This window comes from Crotalus tigris, unplaced genomic scaffold (assembly GCF_016545835.1).
Source record: "Crotalus tigris isolate CLP2741 ecotype Arizona unplaced genomic scaffold, ASM1654583v1 scf7180000024297.1652928, whole genome shotgun sequence".
NCBI classification, from domain to species: domain Eukaryota; kingdom Metazoa; phylum Chordata; class Lepidosauria; order Squamata; family Viperidae; genus Crotalus; species Crotalus tigris.
This window is the reverse complement of record NW_024100470.1, coordinates 1,169,559-1,187,509: the sequence shown is the minus strand read 5'-3', so window position 1 is coordinate 1,187,509 and position 17,951 is coordinate 1,169,559. Positions and strand designations below refer to the sequence as shown.

Here is a 17,951-nt window from a genome sequence, read left to right as displayed (position 1 = left end):
GTGCCAGAGGAAATAGAAATTTTCTGCACCAAAAGTCTATGTCCATGTACTTAATGTAAGTCCTTAAGGATATACTTACTATTACTATTCAATATAGTTTTAAGAAATGAATGTATTGGAGTTGATTTACAATTAATATATTTAATTTGAATCAGTTGGACATAATCTTGATTACGTTTAATATCCATGGATAAAAGCTTAAAACATAAAATTGTGTCATTTTTTCATTGATAAAAAAACATCCTCAGTTAAACTGATGATTAGAAAACTACTATTGGAGAAATAATTATGTCAACATTGAAAAACGATAGGTGATATTTGAATTTTGATCCTCTATATACCCTTTTGGTTTGTTAAAGGATATTAGAAATAGCTATCAGAACAACCAAGAATATCTTGAAATAATTTGAATGTGTTTTAACCAAGATAATAATGTAACAAATGAAAAGGTAAAAGAGATTGCAGAAGAAAATATTGCCATTTAGTATGTTAAACTTGTTTACCCATGTGTTAAAAGCTAGCAGTGTCTATGGAGATTCTCAGTCACCCAGGTCATAGTTGTCCCATAGGTGCTTTTTAAAAAGGCATCTAGACTTTCTTTGTTTTTCTTTGAATACATTTTGCTTCTCATCCAAGAAACTTCTTCACTTCTTCAAGAAAAAACTAAGAAAGTCCAATTGCCTTTTGGGTTAAAAACTAGCAGTTTTAAATGTTTCCACCTCCATTATTAAAGGAAATTCAATAAGGCCATCAAATAAAGTAAGGGGAAAATATATTTGAGGAAAAAAATAGAAAAGAGGAAATCACATTTCCAAGGAAAATGTGATCTTTGCAGGCAGGATTTGGATTTTACCTATTGTGTATAATTAGAGCAGGGGTGTTAAACTGCCGGCCCATGGGCCGGATGTGTCATGGCAGAACTGCGCCCACCCCATTGCCAGCAATGGAAAAAAAGTTGTGATATGTCACGACACATCACATTGCATTGCATTTCATCTACAAAAATGTGAACCACTGAACAATTTCTATGCTGATGAAAAATTATGAACAGTGTAATTAATCTTGTTGGAATATTCATGAGCAGGAAGAGTCATGTGGTAACTCAGTCAGCCAATGTGAAGAAAGTGCTACTGAGTCTGTGCAAAAGGGTATTGAGTTAGGAGCTGAATTTTCAGTCTTGGGTTTGTCTCAGTATCTCTCTGTAAGAAGTCCTCATTGAGCTATGTTGCTGTAAAGAAGAATGTATGGTATTGTAAATATTTTGATATGAATATAAAAAGGTTATTTGAATCAGCTAAATGCAGTCAACTGTGAGAGCTTCTAATTTATTTTTCACCAACAGAGAAATTAAAATTCTCTAACAAATCTTCACTACTCTGATGGTAGACCTGTGGTCTTTCAACAATAATTTAATTTCCAAATCAGTCTGTAATTATAAAACTTACCAATCCTCTAACTTACTTCAGCTTAAATTATGAAAACTTGTCTAATATGAACAGAACTCCACAGCAAAACTCGGTGAAGTTGATATCAAATGAAAGAAACTTTGCACACAGAAATAAAATATTGCCACCTATATCACCTTCAAAGTGATATAGTCAAAGTGGGGGGTCAATCTTATCTTTATAGGGATGACTTTCCACATGAGGGAGCCACTACAGAGAAGGCCTTTGTTTTTGGTCCTATTAATTACTCTTAGGAAAGAGTACAATAGCATTCCCTGCCTCCTCATCCTGGTGGACCATGTAAATATGACTGGGAAAAAATAATGCTTCACAAATATTGATCCCAAGCCATATAGGGCTTTGAAGGTGACAACCAACACCTTGAATTGGACCCCCAAAAAATGATCAGCAGCCAATGCAGCTCTTGTAGGAGAGGTGAGACATCTAGGCTTCAACAAAACTATGCAGGCCATTTTATTTTGAATCAATTGAAACTTCTGGATACTTTCCAAGGACAGTCCCCTGAGGAGACCATTGCAATAGTCAAAACGGGAAGTGTCTTGGGCAGTGATGGCGAACCTTTTAGAGACTGAGTGCCCAAACTGCAATCCAAAACCACTTATGTATCATTGGGTGCCAGGTGGGTGTGGCCCATTGGGTGGGCGTGGCTGCGGTGGTAACAGCAGACTGGGTGGGGCTACAAAATTCAAACCAATCTATTCTAACTTTGCGAGATCTTTTTTTCCATGAGAAGTTGAAATTGATTGATTAAAACTTTTTTTTTTGCACATGGTGGAGAAGGCCTAAAGCAAAAAGGTTTTATAAAACCCAGCTGAAGGCCTAGGACTGGGTCAATGGCGTGCGTGCCCACAGAGAGGGCTCTGCATGCCACCTGTGGAATGCGTGCCATAGGTTCGCCACATGGGTCTAGGGCATGGATAACTGAGAGCAGAGATTGTTGGTCCAGGAAAGGGCATAAACAGTGCACAGCCCACAGTTGTGAAAATATCCTCTTGGTGACAACTGCTACCTGCTCTTTAACCAGGAGCTGTAAGTGTAAATACAATTTAAACAATTTAATGTGTTTCTGTGTCCTCAAGTGCCACACAGTGTTGTGAAAAACATGTTTTTCTACTCAAAGACTTCTTTCTGAAGACATTTGATGCCAGGCTGGTAATTTCTCCACTGCAATTATCACCTCCTTTCCCTTAGAGAATTCCTTTAGCTGGTAGTACAAGGAGGGTTATTCACTTTTATATTTCTGAGCTATAGTGATTGGTCTTCAGGAATGGGTTCATAGATCATTTTTAATGCTCAGAGAAAACTACATTACTGGCCAAGTAGCTTTTTCAATCAAGTCATGCTATTTAAAGAAGGACAATGTTTGGACAGATGAATTGGTTTCAGAAAAAAAAATGTTTTTACTTAAGATGGTGGTATTTGTAATCTTTCTTTTAATGTTTTTGCCCCAAATGGTATGCATGATTTCCAGCACCAAATGCAGCATCAATGATCCTCTGCCTTTTCTTCACAAGCAATATCAGTCAGGAGATCTTATTATTGTGGACATTCTTTCGCAGATCTACATCTTTTATGCAATGATAAACTTCACAGAACGTCCCTCCAAGGAACTCTTTGAGGACATTGTGTAAGATCTTTAAACCAAGATGCACACAGCCACAACCACACAGAAAATATGTTGATTTTATCAAGATATATATATATATAGATATAGATATAGATATATATGTATGTATGTATGTATGTATGTATGTACTAGCTTTGATTTCATTGAAGCAAAGTCTTATATTTAATATCAATTCTACTTTTGCTGACTAACATCTGGTTCCTTCTCCATCACCATCATCACCATCTTCATCATCAGTTTCTCATATTCCTGTTTTTTATTATATTTTCCTTTCCCCATTTGATTACTTCACACTTTTTGCCATAATTAAATAATTGCACAAATAGTAATGTGCATTTGAGGGGGAGGCAGGGAAATTTCAAAAAGGAAAAGCAAATGCTTGGATGATATATGAGAAAATAAGAGGTTCTTAACCAAGAATATTACTGTATGGCAAAATATATTCATAAACACAGGAAATCAAAATGGTGCATACTAATTACTGCTTTACTGCAAGAAATTAGTACAGAAGGAGTCCTTCTAGGGCAGGGGTCCCCAATCCAACTTATATGAGTAATGTTAAATTAAATATTTATTAAAGATCATGAATACTAGACTTCTGGATCTAGAAAAGTCATCATGACTTTAACAATATTTTGTCATATCCATGTATGTAGGCACAGTGTGAAATATTACATTGAACTCAATCATATGATGTATCATAGTTTGAAATGAATTGGTTGTGATATTGTGTATAATTTTCATTTCAGGTTTATGACTCCACTCTACCAGCATATCCTAGCCTTAGAGTTTGCAATCAAGGAGATCAATGAAAATCCCCATATTTTACCTAATTATACCCTAGGCTTCCATATCTATAACTCATATTTCTCTCCAGCTTGGACTTTCCGTGCCTCATTGGAACTCTTTTCTACACAAAACAGATTTATCCCTAATTACAACTGTGAAATTCAAAACAGACCAACAGCAGTCATTGGAGGCCCAACTTCTGAAGTGTCTCTGCATATGGCTACGATTCTGTCATTGTATAAGATGCCACAGGTAATGAAAAATGTTTATGAAGTAGGTGACAGAGGAATGAAAAATATTATGATTGGGAGAAAGATTTTTGGAAGTTGTAAAATATTTGTCCTATAGTATGTTGAAGAAACAGAGTAGAGGATTAATGCTTTGAACTGACCCTTTTGATTTTGATTTATGGCCTTATACGGTAAACAAACAGATGAGAAATAGATGGACAGAATCCTTTTCATTGTTGTCATTACAGTACATTGCATAGTCAGCCAGATGTTTAGAATGGGCTTGACATTTTTTGTCTACCTATCAAGTTCTTTCTAAGGATGATATAATAATAGTAATAATAGTAATAAAGTTGGAAGGGACCTTGGAGGTCATCTAGTCCAACCCCCTGCTCAGGCAGGAAACCTTATACCATTTCAGACAAATGGCTGTCCAGTCTCTTCTTAAAAACTTCCATTGTTGGAGCATTCACCGCTTCTGAAGGCAAGTTCTTCCACTGGTTAATTATTCTAACTGTCAGGAAGTTTCTCCTTAGTTCTAGGTTGCTTCTCTCCTTGATTAGTTTCCATGATGATGATGATGATGATAAGGATAATGATGATGATTTCATAGCACTGCATTTTTATCTGGAGAGAATACATTTGAATTATTAACCCTGAATTCTGGAAATGTTTCCAGACAGTTTTAGACACAGAAGTTGAGCCTGGTTGATAAATAAATCTCTCCCTCTCCATCTCCCTCTCCCTCCCTCTCTTCCTCTCTCTCCCCTCTCTCCCCTTTCTTTATATGTATGCGTAAAAATAGATGCTGATATTCGATCATAATTTGTTTAAATTATTTTTATGAAAAAGTTTTTTTACAAATAAAAGCAAAATAAATGTAAAGAAAAAAGATCAAGTAATATAAAAGTAAATAGGAATGAAACCAGAGAAAAGAGACAAAAATTGAAAAATTGAAAAAGAGAAAAACATATGGTTGCCAATCTTCCTTACAGAAGTTATAAATGCTGTATATATTTTGTCTTCTCTCTCTAAGATTACATAATATCCAATCATAATCTATCAAAGAAACTAGAACTGAAAATGAAGACGGTTCTATCAAATACCTTATCTTGAGATAATGGCAAAGAAACCCCCTGCAATAGGAAATATGTTCCAAATTCTGCTTCACTAATATAATATGGGAAGTTTTAATTCCATAAAATGCAAACGCTTGGAAAAGCTGGTCAAACATTGGTACAAATATCACTTTTACTAATGCAGCCATTAAAACATTATTAATGCTTTAAAATGACATATATGCTCATTCCATTTCCTCAAGGTCTACTCATTGATAAGATCATGGGGAAATTCTGAATCTCTTTAGTGCATGGAACCTTCCTGAATACAGTCATGAAAAATAACTGGATTCAAAATTTAAAATATCAATTACAACTTAATTTCTAATTTGGAGCTACAGTATTGAAAGACTGTCATTATCAACATTTTATCTAAAAAGATGTATTTCTCATTTCATTGTTTTTAGATTGTATATGGGTTTGTTCCAGAAACAGATGTCAGAAATCAGAATGCTTTCTACCAACAGATTTTCCCAAGTGCAGAACATCAGTATATGGGTATAGTCAAATTACTGCTTCATTTCAAATGGACATGGATTGGTGCATATACTGTAAATAATGAGAATGGGCAGAGGTTTGTGCAAAATGTAGTTCCCATGTTTGCCAAGAGAGGCATCTGTTTTGCCTTCATTGAAAAATTCCCCAGAAGTACTTATTCTAATGGTCTTGTTGATTCACTGGAAGAAGGGAGTAAAGTATATTATGAAGTTATGAGAAGCACTGTTAATGTTGTGGTCCTTCATGGTGAAACTGATCACATAATACTTCTACGAATACTTTCCAACAGGTTGAAAGATGATAATGTAGCACTATGGAACAAAGGTAAAATTTGGATTATGACAGCTCAAATGGATTTCACATCAGTTCCTTTTATAAGAAATATTGACCTAGTCTTCCTCCATGGCACTTTATCCTTCTCAATTCACTCAGAGAAGATTTTAGGATTCCAGAAATTTCTTCAGTCAAAAAGCCCTATTCTGGAAAAAGAAGATGGCTTTTTTAGAGTCTTCTGGAAAAACGCATTTGAATGTTCATTCCACATCAACATGATTGAAGAGGAAGGTAAGATCCTCTGCAATGGACAGGAGAAACTGCAGACTCTTCCTACATCTGTGTTTGAAATGCATTTGACTGGCCACAGCTACAGCATCTATAATGCGGCCTATGTGGTGGCACATGCTTTGCACGACTTCCATTCATCCATAAGAAAGTACAGAGTGGGTGAACATGAAAACAATCTGAACTTTCTGAAGCAGCCACTATGGAAGGTAATGTCCTAAGCCTGTACTATGATGGGTTCACCATATCTGTAGTGATAGTTGGTGGGTGCCATGTTGTGAAATTATGCTAGATATATTTTTATTTTTTAGAATTTAATCTTCTACTCCTGTTACTTCCATCATTTGGCTGATAAGAACGTAAAACAATCATTTCACTATATTATCATGATGCAGTTTTCCTCCTTTCAGTACAATGAGCAGTACCATCAGATAGGTCTTTACTGCCATTATCTCAAGTATCCACTTCGATAAGCAATCATTCAAACTCAGGGATTATGCAATTTGGAAGGGAACCAGGAGTCTTATGGATCAGTTTTAAACCTCATAATTGTTCATATGGTGCCATTTTTTTCATTCCATTTAGGGGACCATCTGAAAAATAAAGTAGAATAAAGTCATGGGTTGGTCTAAAGCTTAATTTGGGTATTCCTCACTGGGGGAAGAGGAGTTATGCTTATCATTGTAAATACATGATCTGTCTCAAATCTCTCCCCCACACAAATACACATACACAGTCTCTCTCTCTCTCTCTCTCTCTCTCTCTCTCTCTCTCTCTCTCTCTCTCTCTCTCTCTCTCTCTCTGTCAGAACCCATATTTTAAAGGACCTTTTTCCTCCTTTCTAAATCCAAAATGCATTCTCTTCTCTCCCTGGGTTCTGCCATAGTCCTAGAGGTGAGGGGGGAAGTGCTTGAGGGTCATTGCCTTGTTTCATCTATTGCTACAATGTAACACTTTGCTGTTTCTGCATTTCTTCTTCTGTGAACTTTCTCTCCCCTGTTGTCAGCTAGTAAAGGGGGGAAGAGAATTCAATGTACCTCCGGCAACTGTCATATCTCTGTGTTCACAAGAGAAGGTGCAAAGAACCACCTAAACATCACTGCAGCCCAGAAATAGCCTGATGTTATCTCCTTTTCCCCACAATGAACTTAACACCTTGGGGTTGGCCTGTTTGAACTGACCAGATGAAGTATGGGGTGGGGTTATGCTTGGGATATCTTTTACTTATTGATCTGGCAGGAAATCCTCAGATCCTGTCTATTATGCCTGCTATCACCTTCTCCTAATAAAAGCTTTTTTTGGAAGAAACCGCTTCCATGAGTTCTACTTTCTTAGAATGAGGTATTGAAGTGGGCCCTGACATTAGACAACATCTGCAGTAATAGTCAGCCCAGAAGGAAAGCTTACTGGGGGACTTTGCAAGACCATGTCAGACAACGGAACAGGGAAAGAAGAGTCCACCGCAAAGGGGGAGCCCCCCTGCTGGCTGGATCCCTGCAAGCTATCCAGCTCTGAATCTTCCTACTCATTGGAAGAAGAGGTAGTGGAGGTGTGCAACCACAAACCTCGGTCAATGGGTGTCAGGAAGAAGGACAACTGGGAGAAAAAGGCGAGGAAGGTGACACTCCAATGAGGCAGCCGCCAGCTAGGCTGGAAGGAGGAGATAGAAAGACCCCTCCATCTCAGCAAAGATAAGGAAGACCACCCAAGGCATTCAAGCCAATTGCTGGAGCAGGCCATCAGCTTGATGAAGATAGCCCTAGATTCCCTGAAGGAGGAGAAACCTGGACCCTATACCAGAACCATCCGTTTCAGTTGCAGAAAAAAGGACATTGAATTTGAGTCCAAAGCTGAAGCCCCAGGGCTGTCCAGTGAGACAGCTGAACCCACTACAGTCACTGCCACTGCCCTTACTCCTCAGTAAGCAGATGCTGCACACCAAGAGGGGAGATGCCACAGATGCAAGAAGAAGCAGTGCTCCATTCAAAAGTTCCCACCACTCGATGTGAAGTTCTGGGGTGAGTCACAATGCCTGGGGTTCTTCCTAACCCAGGTTTTAAACTATATGGAGGAGTATGGTTGAGACATCCCCCACCGAATGTGCTAGAATCTGCATTGTGCAAGCCACCCTGGATGGTATTGCAGCAGACTGGATTGTGGACCTCTATGATGCTGATGTACTGGAACTATTGAACTTCAATCAGTTCATGTTCTCCCTCAGGTGCAGGTTTGAAGACCCATTGGCAGACCAAAAAGCCCGCAAAAGAATAAAAGCAGGGCAGGGCAGGGCAGGGCAGGGTAGGGCAGATGACCAGTTGTCAAGTATAACCAAGAGTTTCAAACCCTGGCCAGCAAGCTGAATTGGCCCGAGGACATCCTGCTCAGCCATTTCAAAGATGGCCTGAATTATGATCTCTACAATGCCTGCCTTCCCTGATAAAATCCCCACTGACTGCAAGATTGGTACATCCTGGCCAAGGAAGCTGAGATTGACCTGGTCAAGAGACAGCACAGAGGAAAACCATGGGGGAAGTCGCCATCGGAGCCATCCCGTGAGGCCATGAAGCAGCAGCCAACCGCCAAAAGAACCACCAGATGTTTCAAGTGCAGCAAAGAGGGGCACCATGCTGCAGAATGCCATTTGTTCACCCCAACCGAGAAGACAGACCAGACCCTGGCTGGGAAGTCCAGGAAGTCACCTGCCAAACCAAAGGAACACACCATGAAAGGCATGGAGACCATTGAGTTGCCCCCAACCACTCAGCGAGGAAAGAGCACTCTGGTCTACATAGCAGGAGCGTCCATTTCATCCAAGAACAACTCTGAAGATGAACCCCTTGTAAGTGGACCCATCGTGCCCCTCATCAGGTTAGTAGTAACCATACTAACCCCCACCATGCCCGAAGCTGTAGAAGTCAGGGCACCAATTGACTCTGGGTGTACCTTGTACCTTATCAGCCCAACATTAGTGGGGTATCTAGGCATACCGGTGAGGAGGCTGAAGAAACCAATTTCATTCAGTCAATTAGATGGGTCCATAGCAGGGGGGATGCCAACCACTTTAGCAATGTTACCACTCCAACTCACCCTGGGCATCACATAGATGGCATGGAGTGCCCCATAATCCTAGGCATGGTGTGGCTAGCCAAATGGAATCCAAGGGTGGATTGGAGAATAGCAGAACCTGGGTTCCTAAAAGGGGAATCAACCAGAGCACCAACACAAATCTCTCCTGGGAAGCCTTGGCTGAGAAAATGGCGGTTGGGAGCAAAACAGAACTACCTGAAATACCCAAAGAATACAGAGACCTAGCTGAAGTATTCAGTGAGGAGAGGTCAGATGAATTACCACTGCATCGACCTATGGACTGTGCCATAGAGATCCGACTAGGGGCGAAGCTCCCAAAACCCAGACTATATTCTATGAGTCCCCAAGAATTAGAGAAGATGCAGAAATTCATAGATAAAAACCTAGAATGGGGGTTCATCCAACCAGCTAAACCAAAAATGGCTGCCCCTGTGTTGTTCAGGGAAAAGAAAGAAAAGAACTATGAGTCGATTTGTCTATGTGTGGACTATAGGGCTCTGAACGTCATAAGCAAAAGCAATCAGTACCCATTACTCCTCATGAAAGACATGCTATCCCATCTGTCAAAAGGGAAGATCTTTACTAAATTAGACCTCAGGGAGGTGTATTACCGAATCAGAATCAAGAAAGGAGATGAATGGAAAACTGCATTTAATTGTCCACTGAGGTGTTACCAATTCCGAGTCTTACTGTTCAGACTACAAGGGGTCCCAGCTATCTTTATGCAGCTGATAAATGACGTATTAAAGGAGCACCTATATAAGGGTGTGCTAGTTTACCTGAACAATATCCTTATATTCACAGAGACCACGGAAGAGCATGTAAAATTGGTTAGGCAGTCCTACAAACTGTGGGCAGCCCACCTCTATGCTAAACTGTCTAAATGTGAATTCCACAAAGAAAAAATAGACTACCTGGGATATCGAGAAATGGACCCTGAGAAAGTCAGGGCAGTTAGAATGGGCACCTAAACACTGCCAGAACATTGCTGCAGCCCAGAGACAGCCTGATATTATCTCCTTTTTCCCACAATGAACTTAACACCTTGGGATTGGCCTGTTTGAACTGACCAGATGAACTATGGGGTGGGGTTATGCTTGGAAAAATTTTCACTTATCGATCTGGTGGGAAGCCCTCAGATCCTGTCTTTTATGCCTGCTATCAGCTTCTCCTAATAAAAGCTCCTTTTGGAAGAAACCACTTCCATGAGTAGTTCTACTTTCTTAGGATGAGGTATTGAAACTCTCTCTCTCTCTCTCTCTCTCTCTCTCTCTCTCTCTCTCTCTCTCTCTCTCTCTCTCTCTCTCTCTCTCTCTCTCTCTCTCTCTCTCTCTGCCTCTGTCTGTCTCTGTCTCTAATGTGCTGTAGTTCCTATGCATAGAGCTGTTCCTATGCCTAGAGTTGTTCATTTTGCTGAGTAATCACAACTGAGTTTCTCTTGAGAAGCTAATATGAAAAATGTATTTTTGTAATCAGAATAACACTACCATTTTTCGCAACTTCTATCACTTCACCATCATAGAATTGCCTTGCTCAATATCTTTATCCTTTTAATAATAGATTATAATTTATAAATTTTATCATCTACTTTCTATTATTTATCTGTCTTTCCTTTAAATGTTTTGTTCCATATTTTATTTACTGGATGCATTATAATCATATAATGGTCTATCGGGCAATGGTATGTATTTATTAATAGTATTATCATCAACTGTCCTATATAAAACTTTTGAAAAGTTTATTATTTATGTACTTCGAAGAAAAGGAATAATATTCTTCTTTCTGATAAATAATGCTTGACTTTTCTTCTTTTCCAATTCAGCTCAACCATTTTGTAAGAAGTGTCTCATTTAACAACAGTGCGGGGGAAAAAGTTTATTTCAACCAAAATGGAGAGTTAGAAACTGGATTTGACATTATGAACTGGATCACCTTTTCAAATCTGTCTTTCCTCAGAATCAGAGTTGGAAGAACAGATCCGATCAGTTCCCAAGAGAAAACGCTAACCATTGATGATGCTATTGTATGGCCACATAACTTTAATCAGGTATCCTTGATTCATCTTTTGGCCTGGGTTTGGTCATCATTTCATTGTTTTGAAAACTACTTTGGAAGCCGACATTCAGAAACAGAATATTACATTTGCTCCTGGAGATTGGCTTAGCTAACCATTTCCATTAAAGTTCCAATGAGGGTATACTAGGATGAATAAATATGAATAGAGGTAGGAGAGTTATGAGGAAACAACATAGTTTTTTTCTTAGAACTCAAAATGAAAGGGGAAAGTTAAAAATGGAGAAAGCTATATGAATATGCAAAAGAAAAGATGTGTCAATAAACACCTTGGCAATCTGACTTTGTACTGGGGGGAGGGCGGCTGTTAATATTTTGATCAATCCACCCTTTGAGACAAAAACATTCACCACCCCCTGCAAGTATCCATCAATATTTCTGCTTTGTCCTTGTTTTTTCCTGCTTCTTGCTCCATAGATACAAGCTGTCTCCTCCAAGTTTGCCAAATGTTATATTAGAACTGACTGTCCAAAAAGTGGTCTTCGCAGAAAATATCAAAGAAGAAAGAAAAAGCTTCAGCCACTCTGTAGTGAAAAGAGTAACTGCCCAATGCCACCAATGGAAATTAGAATTATTTTTTTCTAAAATCTACATGAATTTTGTTGATTTTTGAAATCACTTTTTGATAACATCTTTCCCCATCATCTATTACTGAAACAACAGATGTGTGGTAGGGAAGGATACAGATACAAACTTCTCTAAAGCAAACCATTCTATTCATTGGTACCAGATACAAACTTCTCCAAAGCAAACCATTCTATTCTTTCTTTTATGAACAGGTCCAGCCACTTTCTCTGTGTAATGGGAAGTGCCATTTAGGTTACAGTAAGAGCAAGATAGAAGGGAAGCCATTTTGCTGCTATAATTGTCATAAATGTCCACAAGGCAAAATCTCTAACCAGGAGGGTAAGATACAATTTCTTCACTTAAAATATATTTAAATCAATCTGTGCTTAGAAAACTGTACAGAAGATTAAGTAGTCAACATAGCAAACTGATCCAATGAAACATAGATACAAATAAATAAATTGCCTAAATGTTGTTTATAAGTACTGTGTTTCCCCGAAAGTAAGGCCTATCCAGAACATAAGCCCTAGCTTGATTTTGGGGGATGGGCCTAATATAAGCCCTACCTCAAAAGTAATCCCTAATTTTAAGGTGACATGCCTAAAAATCAAGCTAAGGTGGGGATGAGGGTGTGGAGCTGCCCCACGTGCCCCACACCCACTTACCTTGCAGCCAGGCCTCTTCTCGCCAGCCCACTTCTTCTGCAGATGTCTTACTGCATTTCTCAGTCGGAGGCCTTTCTGGAAGGCCTGTGCAGCCTTCCATGGGTTGAATCCATAGCTCTGTTCTGCAAGACTTCTACAGCCGAGGACTGAGCCATGGGTTGAATCCAAAATGCAGGCCTGACTGCAAAATGCAGGCCAGAATGCAGCTGCAGAATGTAGCTACTCCTTCAGCCGCAGAAAAGTAGACTGGCTAGGCAGGGCTGTTGGTGCTGGAGGTGAGTATAAAAGACATCCCTCGAAAATAAGACCTGATGCTTTTTTTGGAGGCAAATAAAAATTAAGACCTGGTCTTATTTTGGGGGAAACATGGGTAGTACATCTCTAAACAAATAATTTTGCAATGCTGAAGTTATGGCAACTATACCAACACATTTGATTTTCAGATATTAAACAACTTTATTTTGAACTTTGTATTGTTAAATTCTGATTATTTTATGTAAGTTATGGAATTCTATTTTATTTTCTAGACATGGATGACTGTTTTCAGTGTGCAGAAGACCAATACTCCAGTGACAAGCAGGATATGTGTCTCCCCAAAGTTATAACATTCTTGAAGTATGAAGAAACCTTGGGAACCATTTTCACTAGTTCAGCTCTTTTTTTTTCTTTGGTTACAGTTGGTGTCTTCTGGATCTTTATTAAACATCAGAACACTCCCATTGTCAAAGCCAACAACAGGGATCTCACATATGCTTTCCTTGTGGTTCTTCTGTTATCATTTCTTTGTGTTTTGCTATTCATTGGACAACCCAGCAAAGTGACATGTGTTCTTCGCCAAACAGCCTTTGGCATCATCTTCTCAGTGGCCATTTCTTCTATTTTAGCCAAAACCATCACTGTGGTTATAGCTTTCATAGCCACCAAACCAGGGTCCATGATGACAAAATGGGTGGGGAAAAAATTAGCTATTTTCATTGTGCTAGGCTGCTCATTTATTCAAGAAATTCTTTGTGCTACATGGCTGACAAGTTGTCCTCCATTCCCAGATGCTGACATGAATTCAGTGGCACAAGAAATAGTTCTGGTGTGTAATGAGGGATCCAACTCCTTTTTTTACTGTGTCTTGGGTTTTTTGGGCTTCCTTGCTTTTGTCAGTTTCACAGTGGCTTTCCGAGCAAGGAAATTGCCTGATGTCTTCAATGAAGCCAAATTTATCACTTTCAGTATGTTGGTCTTCTGCAGTGTGTGGTTATGTTATATCTGAGCACAAAAGGGAAATATATGGTTGCTGTGGAGATCTTCTCCATTATAGTCTCTAGTGCTGGGTTACTGATTTGCATATTTTTTCCCAAATGCTATATTATAGTTTTGAGGCCTGATATGAACAACAAAGATCAGCTAAGAAGACAAAATAACATTTGCATAGAATAGCATAAAGAGAATTAATAGTTCCTGTTACTTTGGGAAAGTTGAAATACTCATTGACATAATCTAATATAAATTATCAAAAGGTAACCTCTTAGGAATTCTCCATAATTATTTCCTTATGAATTATATGGAAAATTATATAGCAATTCTTGTACACTTATTTTAATTGTGTTCAATTGAATACAAACTTTTAAAAAAGCTTTTCAGATATTTTACTGCTTTTTGATATAAAAAGAAATTCCAGTGAATATGTTGAATATGCAGTAGATATTTTTTGATACCAACAGTAATAAGTTAAAAAAAAAACTACTTGCTAAAAACAAGTCCAAAAGTTCAAAATAAAATCTATGCCTATATTTTGATCCCACATGCAAATCTTTCAAGTCATAAAAAGATAAGAGACAGATTGTACTTTTAAAACAAAAAGAAAAAAGAAAGAAAGAAAAAATGACATGGAACAGAGAGGTGCATCAAGATGTCTCCAATAATGTAAATCAGGAAGTTGCTCTATAGCAGACATGTCAAACACAAGGCCTGGGGGCCGGATGCGGCCCGTGAAGTGGTTTCATGTGGCCCGTGAAGCCATCCTGGAAACAGTGAGGGAACAGCCCCTGTTGCCTTGGCCCTGGCCCAGGCCAGTTGGAAGCCAATGTACAATTTTGTGGTAGCCATCTATGTTGAAACACATTCAGTCTTAGCTCCACAAGGCTGTCTAGAAACAGCAAGGGACCAGCCCCTGCTGTGTCGGCCCCTCCCCCTGGGTGCATGCTGGGGAGGTGTCACCCTTTGTGAGTAATGAAGAAATGGACCATGCCTTGACACTTGCCCCGGTCTCACCCCCTTCTGCCAGAGACCCTCAGATCTGTCCCATTCCTGCCCAGGCCCCCACAGGCACCCTTGACGCGAATGATGTAGAGCTGGCCGTGCCCACCCAGTGTGCCACACCCACTCCATCCATGCCCACCCAGTAGGCCACACCCACCCAGGCCCCCGAGGGCAACCGCAATGCTGATGTGGCCCTCAATGAAATTGAGTTTTACACCTCTGCTCTATAGTATTTCTTCTTTCCTTTTATTTTCTTTCTAATAGCCAGATCAATTTTACCACTTTGTGAATCACATCTGGAATGAAACTGGTAACCAAAAGAGTTTGTAAACCAGAGGTATTACATAAGCATACTGTGATATGTCCACCATTGCCCACTCCACATAAACGCTGTGTATGTGTGTATTTGTACACACACAGAGATGCATATTTGTTATTTGTTTGTTTGTTTCTGAGTATGTATGTGTATTTATACATGTTTCTTTATCCAAGATGCTAGGTTGAAAGCCTGTTTGGTGCATAGTAAAGATATCACACCAAAAACGGTGAGACTATGAGTTCTAATCTCACTTTAGGCACAAAGCCAACTTGGTGACTTTTGGTCCATCTCTCTAAGACCTAGGAAGCAGACAATGAAATTTATCTACTCTGTAGCTGTTCATGCTGTAGGAGTTCAGTTCCAGGGGTCAAATTACAATAAGGTCTGAGAGTTCATGGGCTTCATGAAAATCATGAATGTTTTGCAGGTAACCTTAGGCCTAAAACATTTAGATTGCTATATGCTAAACCTTATCTGTATCTCAGAGCAGATGTGCGATCTGTGAATGTTGGGGATTTCCACAACTCTGTTGCCCTGATCTGTTTGTGGTTGAGAACTATTTATACCTCTGTGGGGTGGCAGAGTCAGTTCAAATTATCTGCCCCAGGTACCTAATTAACTTTATTGGTTTCTGGAAGTCTCTTTGGCAAGAGGCTTAGTTCACTGAAAATCATTACTAACATAAGCCAAAATCTTCACTCCTCATGGGCAAAGTCTTGGGCAGCAATTGAAACACTGTCTTGCCATATTTGAGTCTTATTTTAGATTGGATAAGACCCTTTTTAGATTTTCCTCTACCGCATGTAGTTTGAACCTTTGCCATAACTTCTGCAAGGACCAGGTGAAAAAATGACCATCTGGACAATGAAGTTGTGGAAGGCTTCTGAATGAACAAAGGAGCTACTTACTTCTGTGAAAGAACTTGTGGCACATCTCCATCTGAAGAAGCTATTTCTGGATTCTGTAGTCAGATAACTGCCAGCCAGTTTCTATCCTCCCCTTTTTGGGAAAACTTGTTGAGTTCATGATAGTGGCCTGAGAAAGCTGATTATGTAGATCCTTTTCAGTCAGTTATCAGCTCAGGTATCACACTAAGATAGCTTACATGAGGACTTGAATGGGAAATGTCCCATTCCTCTTCTTTTTAAACCTATTGATACCATCAACCATGGTATCTTCTTAGACCACTTCTAGAATGGGAAGGACTTTTTTAATGGTGGTTTTGCTCCTACTGTCGTGTATTATTCTGGTCTGTTGAGATAAGAGGTGGCGCATTCTTTTACATTTATGTGACCCGTCCAGAAGATATAATCTAATATTTGAGGTGAAATACAATTAATAAATTGATGATAGCAATTATATACCACCTCATATGCTGTAAGGGAAAAGCTGACAGTGAAAATGCCCTGTACTGATGCCTGTAAGTGTCTAAATCAGGAGAACAGAAGCTGAGCAAGATGATATGCCATTTGTGAGTTGAGTTTCTCCATCGGGTCCAGTTGAGTCACAGATAGCTATGCCTATGTGACTGGAGTCAAATGCCAATAAGATATAATGTGCCACTGAACTTCTTAATGATTTCTAGAAGGTTCTTTAGCATTGCAGTAATTTTTAATTCATTTACAGCACAATTTTTAATAATTCTTTTTATTAATACCCCACTTGTAGATGGTATATTTTTGTTCATTTTATGTTGTTTACATTTGCTTGTATTGTATTGTATTTTAATTTATTTTATTTTTTGTATTTTATTTGTTTTATTATATATACCATATTTTCTGGCGTATAAGACGACTTTCTAAACCCTGAAAATCTTCTCAAAAGTCGGGGGTCGTCTTATACGCTGGGTAGCTGTTCTATGAATTTAAAACCAATCTGCCCCCTAGTGGCCAGCCCTATTTTTTTTTATAGAAATAAGTACTAAACAGTGTTTCTCAACCTTGACAATTTTAAGGCATGTGGACTTCAACTCCCAGAATTCCACAGCCAGCAGGACAAAGCATTCAAAAATCCCATTTAAAGTTTTAAATTTTTTCTTTACAAATGTAAACCCAGCAAACACACTGTTTACCAACTATTAAGTGATTTATGTTTTAAAAAATCAATAAAATATATGGGGGAAAAATACCAGCTGAATTCTGGAAGCATTAGGGAAGCAGTGGTGGGCAACACTCACTTTCTAGCAGCAAAGGAATGGAGTTCCTATTGTGCTCATCTATAAACAGAAATTCAATATTGTACCGTATTTTCTGGCGTATAAGACGACTTTCTAAACCCTGAAAATCTTCTCAAAAGTTGGGGGTCATCTTATATGCCCAGTCGTTTTATATGCCGGATTATGCGGTATTTATTTTATATATTTTATAATTTTTGTTGGGTTTTTTTTTCTTTTTCTATTTTGTACATTCTCAACACCTTTGAGACTATGGTGAAATGTCAAACAAAGAAATTAGCAATGTCTTGTGAATTAACATAAGGCCATTTTGCTTTGAAAACCAACTAACTTTTCCCTGTCTTTACACAAAAACTGAAAAAAAAGGTTTTTTTTTCCTCTCTCTTAAGCCCTCATTGCTCTTAGTAATTGCAGGATGCTGGACCTCTTGTCATCCCACTGAAAAAGAAATGATGTTTACTGAGATCAAAAACATGTTTACTGTTCATGGTTTCCTAAGACTTTAATTCCTAATTGTTGACCTTT

At 38.8% G+C, this 17,951-nt stretch overlaps 1 pseudogene; it reads left to right on the top strand.

The window, feature by feature from the left end:
- The first annotated feature begins 2,961 nt into the window (after positions 1-2,961).
- LOC120299466 lies at positions 2,962-14,112 on the top strand (annotated as a pseudogene).
- Positions 14,113-17,951: the final 3,839 nt, after the last annotated feature.